The sequence below is a fragment of the Anser anser genome, assembly GCF_964211835.1.
Source record: "Anser anser genome assembly, chromosome: 6".
NCBI lineage: Eukaryota > Metazoa > Chordata > Aves > Anseriformes > Anatidae > Anser > Anser anser.
The window spans coordinates 31,796,755-31,807,549 of NC_139726.1; the positions used below are offsets into that span (position 1 = coordinate 31,796,755).

At 44.4% G+C, this 10,795-nt stretch overlaps 1 long non-coding RNA gene across 1 annotated transcript in view; it reads right to left on the reverse strand.

The window, feature by feature from the left end:
• LOC310901572 overlaps window positions 1-5,131 on the reverse strand; it is a 119,987-nt gene extending 114,856 nt beyond the window's left edge. Inside the window, exon 1 of the long non-coding RNA XR_014585903.1 lies at window positions 184-5,131. This is a non-coding gene — a long non-coding RNA (uncharacterized lncRNA). The remainder of the gene's footprint in view (window positions 1-183) is intronic.
• Window positions 5,132-10,795: the final 5,664 nt, after the last annotated feature.

The window sequence follows — 10,795 nt, forward strand, 5'->3', positions numbered from 1 at the left end:
AAGGTGTCAGCATCTAGAAATTCCTCTCCACATACCCACAGCCCCCCTCTAACAGCAGATCTCTCCTCCAGAAAAGGACAGCCCTGTATTACAAATTCACAGCATTTAGGGCTGGAGGAGCCCCAAGCAGAGGTGACAGCAGAGCAAGAACACTTCTTCCAAGCAACACAAACCAAAACTCACCCCCAAACTTCCCCATGAAATGGCAGGTAGCAGGGACTCTCCCTTATAAAGCACCACCCAAAAAGCTTTTGCTCCAATTACAGGGACACAAGCAACGAGGACCTGGGACATATCAGGGAACCCCCTGCAGCCCTCCCTTCCCCCAATACTACCCCAGTAATAATGGGGTTGCTAACGAGCAGCAGCTTTCTGCTGCAGCTGGCCACAGATGCTGGGCACCTGGCTGATGGCACGGTCCCTAGGTTACTTGATCTTTTCCCATTCCTTCCCAAAACACTGTAAAGTTGAAGTTTAACTTGGTTCAAGTTCTACTTAGTGAATCCTAGAACAATGCATTTCAGAGGAAAGGGGGCAGTTCCTCTGCCATTGCCCTCTCTTTATCCCAGCTCCCTAAACTCTCCACCATGCACTGAGCCCTGCCTGGCTGCTGCACGGGGGGTTGTCAACATAAATCAGACAATGTGAGCTTGGGGAAAACTGGCATCTTCCATCAAAATGCAGTTTTAACCAGAAATTTCCAGCCAGTTTTCCTTTACCCTGGAGTTTCTACAATTAAATGATCATAACAGGGAAGGGCTTTCTGTTTCAAATCATGTTCCTCGTCCAATTCAACAAGTGTGTTTACCAAACCATCCTATTTATTTTTAATCCAAATTATTTATTTACTCCTTATCCAGACCTTTGGAAACATATGTGCTTTTCCTCTCTCTATCTCAACCCCTTTTTAATCTGATTTTAATTACTGCTAGGTTACAGGAACCATGTGGCTAACTGAACTGTAATTTCTGAGCTGGCATCCCCCATGTATGAAAGAAAACAGCCATACAGCCAGGTTTTTCACACTCCCATGAAGAAAAGCAGGAAAAGAGAAATCCACCAGGAAAAGTCACGACAAAATTTTCCAGCGTCAGTGGATTCTGGAAACTGTAGAGGGTTTTTTGCTTTCAATCTCCAGACCAAAATGATGCTTACAGCCAGAGCTTGCTGTAAGAATAGTCAAGTGAAGGCTGCACACTGCGTCCATCCCTTGCCTGCACACGTGGAAGGACACTGAAAAAAAAATGTATCCCCAGGTCTGCACCAATGATTGTTTCCGGTAGAATGTAGAAAAGTAGGAAATCCTGACCAGCGAGAGAATTAAAGGCAGAGCCTCACCTGGTGCAACATGACACGGTGCAAATCCTCAATTACACAACGCTGACTTACAAAAGCTGGTGCTCTGTGTCTAAGTGGGTGCACGGAGAAGTTTTCTAAGTCACCTCTGTCCTGACAGCCAGCAAGAACCCGCACACTCCTGGCCCCCCAGCCCCTCTGGTTTTGGTTGTGGGGTACGTTGAAGTTTATCTTGGAAATGGGTAATTACTCTCAGTTATAATTGAAGCATCATAGGCCCTCCTCAAAGGGACACTCTGGAGCCCCACTCGTCACTTCTCTTAGAAGTCCTCAGGAGAAAAACAAATGCCTACAAAAAAAGCAGACGTTACCAATTCTTGTCATTTTTAATGAGTTTTTCAACATTTTCTTTTCCTTAACACCTCAGCAGCTAACATTTCCAGGTTCACTTGCAATGCTTGGGAATTTCCTGCCCCTGCTGTTCAAATATCACTCCTGTTGTTAAATTCCTGCTCCTCTTGTTAAGGTACATCATAAAACTTGAGTCTAATGTAACATCTTTAAAGACATCACCTAAAAGCACCTGGTAGGGGGGGAAGAAAAGGATTTATTGTGTTCAAAAACCTCATGATAGCTAAGAGGCACAACTCTCTGACATCCTTTAGAGCCTATTTCCTTTCTAATTTTCTCTTTATGGGCCTTGCTTAAATTTTCAGGATGAAAAAAAGAGAGAGATTTGGGTAGGAAACACTTGTGGGAAACTCCCAGGCCACGTTTTATCCCTCTGAAATGTGAAAAGCTTGGGTTTGTATCTATGTTGAAAAGGGGAATAAAGCATGGAAGGAGAGAAAAAGGCCTGCTGTTACTTCGGACTCTTGTCTCCCTCAAAAGCCAAACCATCCAGATCCCAGGATTTCTCAACAGAAATAACAGACTCAGCTGCTCACTTTTCAGGACTCAGCCATAAGGAAGTGAGTAGCAGGACCAGGATTTTTTCTGGCATGGAAATGATCTAGAACAGAGCGACACAAAGCATGAAAAACCAGGCTTCTTAACAGCAGACTGCTTTGGCAGCAGTTGATGACTTTCTCTTTGATGACTGGATAGCTTGCAAACCTTAAAAAGGTCTTCCGTGATGAGCCAGAAATGTCACATTAAATCAGGAGACAGACGGAAGATTCGTAGCATCAGAGACTCGCAGGCCAGTATGGGTAGGAGGGGACTTCTGGAGGTCATCTGGCACAACCTGCCCCCCTTCCGGCAAGGGCCAGCTTTGATCAGGCTGTTCAAAGCCTTGTCGAGGCGAGTTTTGAATCTCTCTGAAGCCTCTTGTGCTATTTCAAAAAGCACAAAGAGACCTCCGAGATAACGTAAGCAGTCAGCAGAGTAAGTCAGTTGACAGGAAGATACAGGGAAATGAAGTGTATATACGGAGGCATATTTTATTCTATCAATCCTACCCGGTATAATGGTCATGAAATTGTTTCCTGCGAGTTCATAGATTCACGGAGTTCCTGTGGCACATCACCTCTGGGCCTCTAAGCCTTTATAATCTGAGAATCTCCAAAGACCTCTGCTGTGCCGTCAACACCCTTAATTTTACCATTCATCTCAATTTATTTGGCATTTTCCTTAACAGCTCAGCTCCTGAAGACACAGTGCTGTAGAACAATGTCGACTTTCATGGTTAAAATAAAACCCTGCTAGACTGTAGAGTAAAGCAGAGAACAGAGAACCTTACAAATTCAAAGGCCACAAGTCAAAAGCACCCCCAATTAATTTTCCTCGTTCAGCACGCAGTGAAAGCTGGTTTGCTACCGAGCCACATCGGATGTGTGGATTCTCAATCATTTCCCCATTAGCGAAGCTTTCCTAACGTCTCTCCTGGGTGCATTCAGACCCACTCACTCCTGAACTCACACTTCAGGCTTTCCTTTCAGCCACAAGATCTCTCTCTCCTACTCAACAATTTATTGCCAAGACGCTTGTGGGAACATAATTATCCTTGATGTTTCTGCCTTGCCGGTGGAGTTGGTTGACATTAGTCAGTGGGTTCAGAAGTTGAGGGGAGGGAAGCATGATCATGCAAGGAAACAAAGCTCAGGCAACACAGCTAAAAGGATCTCACCATTTGTAAACCATGCTCATCGTTTTCGGGGACCTGACTTCTCTTTCGATGTCTATCCTTTCAAGGTAGCAAGGCTCAAAGCAAGGCTAAAGCAGAGGGCAGAATTTATCACAGAGAGCACCAGACATGAAATGTACTATGGTTTAGCGTTATGGCATGTCTATATAGACAGATAGTAATATCACATTCTACCCTAGGAAGTGTGAGGCATGGAAAACAGCTGCTGAGAGCATGCCCACTTACTGAATATATTACGTACAGACATACTATAGAGGCAGACCTTTCCGTGTACTACTGAATTAAAAAATAAACATTACAAAGATTTATCCATTGGTTTCCTGTTGCTAAAGAGATGCTTGTGACTAGCTTTCCAAGCAAGCAGCATTTCATAAGCAGCTATCTAATTCTTGCTGGTGTTCCATGTTTTAAAACAATACCTTTTTCGGCCCACTGGGCTCACCACCTATTTGTCTCAACAAATACTCTCTGCTTTTTCCTCTCTGCTACTGCTACTGCCCTTTGTGTCTGAATGATGTCTCACTATGAAGAATGATTTGGCCAGTCTTCTCTCTGTTCACCATACTCTTTTTCTAAGACCCCACTTGCTTCTATTGACCACCAGCTAACTAATTAAGCTCTCTGCTTAATGTCCTGTGGTTGGCAAGTAAGATACTATTACCTGGTTGTTTGTTGTGTTTTTTTTTTTCCTTCCAGCAATTCTTTGTGGATGGAAAGTGTTTAGCATTTGTCCTTCTCTTGGCCATGCCTCCTGAAATTATTTCTGTCTTGTAACAAACTCCCAAATCCCTGCCCTCAGAAACTTGTGAGGATCCCAAATCCACGAACAGAACAATCTCTTGCTGCAAGAAATAAGAGTAAATCTCCAATCTCCCCTATTTTCAGACGCATTGACTGGTTTTATACTCTTAAATATTCACCCAGCATTTAATCCAATTAGGAGTCACTCCCTGGATTTTAAAGAACTCCAATGTTCTCATCTCATCCTACTGCTCTGATCTCATCCTAACTTCATCCCCCAGAGACTCATCTGATTGCTTGTATTTGTACTTCTGCTCTGCCTATTTCATACCACTGGAGGATTGTTATTTCATATGTGTGGGTCCATCTCTTTGGGATTATCTCCTCTGTTATTGACTCACTTCCTCTACAATAAACTCTTTTTTTATATAAATTAGTCTTTGTACGAACTGATGGTAAAGCATTTTACAACATGTTATTAAAAAGATCCATAGGGGGGAAAAATATATGGCTATTTCTGAATGAGCTTTGAGCTCTTCAGCAAGGGCTCCACTTAGGAATCATGTTAAAGAAACCACCTAACTTCATACAGCCAATTTTAGAGGACCTTTGGTGTTGAAGACTAGATGAATGGATTCCAGCCTTGGAATAGTGAGTAGGCTGTGTAAATGGCTTCTGAACTGCTAAATTACATGGCATTGTTTTTACTGAATGATTAAAACACTCCAACACCCACAAAAACTTCCAAAACAGCCAAGCAAATACTTTCAGAGCGTGCCACACTTTTTCCTTTCCATATTTGAGACACGCTCTTTTCCATAAATATATTGTTGTAAAAAAATGATCGGACAGATGTTTGCAGAAAACAAAGAAGAGGGATCATAAAACCCGTCAAAGCAAAATCAGCTCTGCTTTGAACTGGAGAAATGGTTTGTGGATCCCTTTAGAAAATAAACACAGATTCATCCATCTTTATCAGAGAGTCACAACGCATGTTTGCTGCACGCTGTCTTCTGAGCGGAGTGAAGACAGGTGTAATAACCATGCAACACTGAGCTGTCACCTGGAGAAGGAAGAGTACAGAGAAAAGAATAATAGTAGAACAGAAAGGCCAGAAATCCTTCTAAAAGCAAAGGGCATCAGTAAAGGTTAAAAAAAATGTTCCATTAAACATACCTGCTCTGAAATCGGAGACAGCAGTGTTAGCTTTTATCTTATGCTAGCACCACAATGCCTAAAATGATGATCAAGAACTCTAAGGCATGACGTTTTGTAAAACAAACTATAAGAAAGTCCTTGCTTTAACATAGTTACTGCTTCAGCACGAAAGGCAAGAGGCACAGAAGAGAAGATGAAGGCACCAAAGAGTTCTTGAGAGGGAACCGGAGCAGCACAGCAATTCCCCTGACACCAGCTAAGTGGTCAGTCCAGCAGCTCCTTAGTCTCTTATTTCCTTGGGGAAGAATCTCTCTGTCATGTAAGAACTATTTGTAATTCAAAGCTATTTTACCTAAGAAGGAAGAAGTGCTATTTTGTAAACTCATCAGCCCAGTCTCTCACCAGTGATACTTTCTTATCAATAAGAGGTAGCAGGAAAGAGGCAAGGAGTGGAGATCGCCTTGCACAGGAGTGGCCAGATTCCTGTGGTCAAAGCGATTGAGGTCATCCAAAAGGATCAGGTCCAAGAATCAGGACAAGATGGCCAGCTGAACTAACCTGAGATGGAATCAGTGCCACAACAAAATGGCCTTGGCCATGCCACAGCTGATTTGTTCTCGGCTATTTTTCCTATTTTTCATCACCATTTACAACCCAACATCAGGGCAGGGCTCTTTATACCTTCACGGTACTGGAAACATTTGGCATTCATGCAGCATACAAAGCAGGGCTATGGAAGAGAGTGAGGACGTTTTGGGAAAACTAAATCAAACTTCAGGTCACTCCAGGACACTATACGTGCCTCAGCATAGGATACACAAACGTCCCTCTTCCCACAACACCAACCAGAGGATATAAATAACCAGCTGGCGCAGCACTGCGTCATGCTGTTGTGATATGTCTTGGGCAACCAGAAACATAAAGGAACCTTTCAAAGCTGCGATGCCAGCTTTCACCTGGGCTAGCCTGGGGGGGTGAACAAAGATCACTTCAGAGAAGGGAGATCCTGGCTGAAAACAGGAAAAAGGAATCCACAGCATGTCCCTCATCTCCATTGACTCCAGCTGGTGCCCACTGGAATAGCTCTGTGCAAGCAACCTCACACCAGCCGAACATCCTGACACTAAATACCTGACTTCGAAGAAAAAGAATTGAAGGGAGCTTTGGTGTTCACATGTCTAGCACGAAAAAGATCCTTCTTTGTACCTGTACACAGCAACAATCTCCCATTATAACAACTAGGGCCAATGCTGAGTTGTGTCAACAGATGACTCAGAAGAGGAGGAGGAGAAGATGGAAAAAAAGGCCAAAGAAAGGCAAGAGTGCTGGAAGAAAAGCAAACAAAAACCAGCAGTCAAAGCAGCTGTGTTCTGGGGGGAGAGTGAGGAACTCGGAAATATGTTGAATTAAGGGGAAACTCACCTTTCATACTTCCTAATAGTTAAAACAAGCCCGTCTCACATTCTCAGAGGGGGCAGGGGAATGAAAGACATGCTTTGGGATAATTAAGCAAACATGGGATGATTAAGAAGGTAAAGCTGCTCTCCCTCCGATCCAAACCGCCGTCACCGCCGCCCCAGCTCAGAGCACATTCCATACTTATTTTTCAAATCAGCCCACTCCTGATCTGCCGGCTGCTTCCCGGAGCCTGGGATGGAGCAGGTTTTGCAAGAGAGTGGGACATGAGTCCAACCATGCGTGACGTGCAACGGGAGCTGATGTACCCCTGGCAGGCATTTACGACAAAGCCTTTGAAGGGAAGCAGCCCTGTCCTGCATGTTACGACTTGTATTTGACACGGCAGGCATGGAATCACGGAGAACCTGATGTTTCTGCTTCTCCAAAGATCCTGAAATAGAGGAAAGAGGTGTTTGCTTTCAGCTTGCAGCCTCCCCAAGACTGTAGCACTGTAAAAGCAATTAACAGACGTCAGGGACAAACCTGTGCAGAAAGGTGAAGGTAGCCCTAACTCACCTGAATTTCTTACCTATCAGTGAGCTTTAGCAGAGAGCTGTGTTTGGGCTAATAAACAAGCAATCTGTCTTTCAGATCGGGGCAGACGTGCACCCGAGTCACTTCAGAAGTCCTGCAATTCAAGCATTCCAAATTAAAGAGGGGTATTACTTTTCAAGCAATCTGACCCATGTTCCACTATCATACTAACTGTTACAAGTAATTTTTTGTTTAAGTTTTGAAATCAAACTTTAAAAAAATGGAATTTTATGCCACTTTGAGAGATATTTGATATTAGCAATATGCTGGATATGACTGCCTATCCGTCTCGTGGACATTTTGCTGACATTTCCAGTGCTTTGACTTTGAGGATACGGGATGGAGAGCGTGTCGATGGGAGGGAATCCTCCCGCTTCTCACGGGAGGCATCAGTCCAAACCCTTGACTGTATCTCATCGTTAAAAACCCCACCTCACTTGCCACAAGAGTGGGAGTGATAGCCCACAGCTCTGGCTCAGTTACAAATGGGATTTTGCCTACTTGTAAGTGCCCTTGTGGTTTCCACCAGGAAAGTTGCTGTTTCCCTCTTGTTCTCGTAAACGCTGTTCTGCGTAGATGTTGTGCAGATACGCTGCTGCGCTCCTCCAGTCATGGCTACTTTCTTCTGAGTAATTATCCTCGAAGAAGTATTTCCACTGAATAATTATTCTAGTGAATAATTAAAAGCAGTTATAGGATGGAGCTGCCTGATCAAAGTATCTTGCGGAGTACATCTCCCTTCCCAACTGTGCAACAGCTGCAATAGCTGCACCCTTGGCCTCTCCCTCGAACCCTTCATTTCAAGCCAGCTTCAGAGCTGCCTATGGTAAAAAACAAAGCTTTGTAGCAGACAGCTCATGAATAGCTAGGTCCTCGGTGCAAGCCTTGCTGAAGATTTCCACCCCCGCTGCGTCAGGAAGAGTGGCTCCTCTGGAATCAATTAAATCATGCCGATGCACACCAGTTAACGAGCTGGCCAGGTTATTCCCAGTCCCCCCCAGTGCTGCGGCAGGAGGAGTTTGTGCCCACACAACTGTTCTCCATCGCCCTCGACGCAAAGTCTCTCTGTTTTGCCCTGCTTCATCCACACAACGGGCTGGCTGCTGTAATGTCGGGGTATTTGCATTACTAGGAAGGGTCTTGGGTGTGAAAGGAAATTTTCATTTCCTCTTTAGCTGAGCATTTTACAATATGCGTTTTAATAAAGCGGAGAGAGTCAAATTATTTACTTGTAAATGCCAATACGCAAGAGAATTAATTAGGGCAACAGCAGCCTGGCTGTAGAGCCTCTCTTGAGGGGGTTCACGTGCTCAAGCCAAAGCAAGAATTCCCTGAATGAATGTCTTCTAAAATTGCAAGCCAATACATCTAATCTCTATGCAGAAATTGCTGCTTTTGAAATCAGACTCATCTTGATACATCAAGGGCCCAGTTTATCTCTGTTCCTACAGCGTCATCCATCAGCCTGGAGGGCAGTAAGGATCCTGGTATCAGGTAGATGTGACTGTCAGTGTGCCCAAAGTGTTTTGTAACCTGGAGTAGATTACACACCATCCTTTTATAGCTCCCAGTATGAAGAAGCCTGAAAGGGTATTAGGCAAAATGGCATAATAGTCCTGCTAATCTGTTCCTCCAAAGACTGGGTTTATGCCAGGAAGGAAAGGTTTAATCAAAAAAAAAAAACAAAAAACAAAAAAACACATAAAGGACAACTCGCTCCTATAACTTAAACCCAATAAATACTCTAGGTGTTTAATTGTGCATCATTTATCATTTTACATGCTGTAATTCCTCTACTGACACCCCTGTGCAACTCAAAATGCTGTCAGTCACCTTAAGCGTTAGCAAATCCTTCAGGCAGCTGTAGGAGTGAGACACGCTCTCTTTATCTCTCAGAGCTCAGCCTAACCTCTGGCACATCCTCCAGAATTGAAAATAAGGATACAGAGCTCAGAGGGAGCGGAGGATGATGCGATAGGCATGATGAGTGTGGATCCAGAGAAAGGAGCAAGAGGGATCTCGTGCCCAAAGGTGGCTGGGGTGAGTCAGAGGACAGAGGATTTGTCCCCACAGGCATCCTGGCAGCACAGATGCTCAAGAAGAACCTGTGGGGTGGGGTTCCTAGAGGCTGAGAGTGCTTGTCAGAAACAGAACTGCCACAAAACCTGTGATTTCTGTCCCACCAGGGAAGGCAACAACTGAGCAACGAGCCAGCAGCTTCATGCAAACCCTCCCTGGTCAGCTTTCCTACCGAAGGCAGGGCTGAGTGCATCCCTTGCGGCATTCTCCTACCAGTGTGTGCATCCATCTTGGCAATAGCTTGATTTTTGCTGATGTTAATTCCTTGCGAAGTCATTAGAAGGAATCGCAGTGTTATTGGTGGCTGCGGGTACTGGGGAAATCCAGTGTCTGCGCTGGAGAACACTGGTGGAAGTTACTGCAAGAGAAAGAAGCCATCCCACCGACTACCTACCAAACAATCCCTCGCTTTTCATGGCTGCAATACAGAGAGGACGATCAAACCAGTGGATCTATGTCTAAAAGCCTGCTGATGGAAGAACAGCAGCCCTCGGCATACTGACGGGAATGCAGAAACAGACACAACTGCTTAGGGATACAGAGCGAAGGGAATAAAACCTCCTTGTCATTGACGCAAGGGAGAAAACAATTGCCTTCTCTACCTGCCCGCTGGCAACAGATTTTTCCGTGAGACTGCTGCTGGAGGGTCTGCCAGCAACATGGGGCTGTGAAGCTCTTCCAACATGATTCACTGCAGCTTGTTTTCAAAACAGACGCATATACACAAACCCGTGTGCATGAGGCACATAAAGGGCAGCGCGCGTTAGGAGCAGCATCGCTGCGTTTACACAACGCCGCCAGAAAGAAAGGAATTCTTGTTGACCGTTGTTTTGTCTGTTGCTCTGCACATAAACTTTACATATTTCTGGGGATGTTACAGCCACAGCAAGTAAGCAGAATGCATGGAAAAAGAGGAGCATTTGCCATGTGATCTAGTTTCCACTTCTCTCTTGCTGCTGCACGTTATTAGCACGTTCAACATAAATGCTAGCACTCATTTATAAAGACTGTGAATAAGTTATTTCCTTGATCTCTTCTGAAATTTCAGAGAAGGAAGAGATAAGGTAGGATAAGGATTGCTTTAAATAAGATTTTGTTTGGAATTCCTTCAGTCCTGAATGCTCTTCTTTCAGGGACCGATTTTAGGCTAAAAATTCGAATTATTCCAGTTAAAACATGGTTCCCTAGTAAAAATGTCAAGAATAAAAAGGCCATGTTTGTGTCCAAAAGTCACCCAAGCTTCCAAGAATTTCAAGGGCGGTGTCAGAATCCACAATGACCTTGACATCAGGTCTGAAATCTGACAGAGATGAGCGAAGATTGCCCAAGGGCAAGGGAAGAGTATGTGGTTTGGCAGCAGAAGTCTAGCAAGGAACTAAGCAG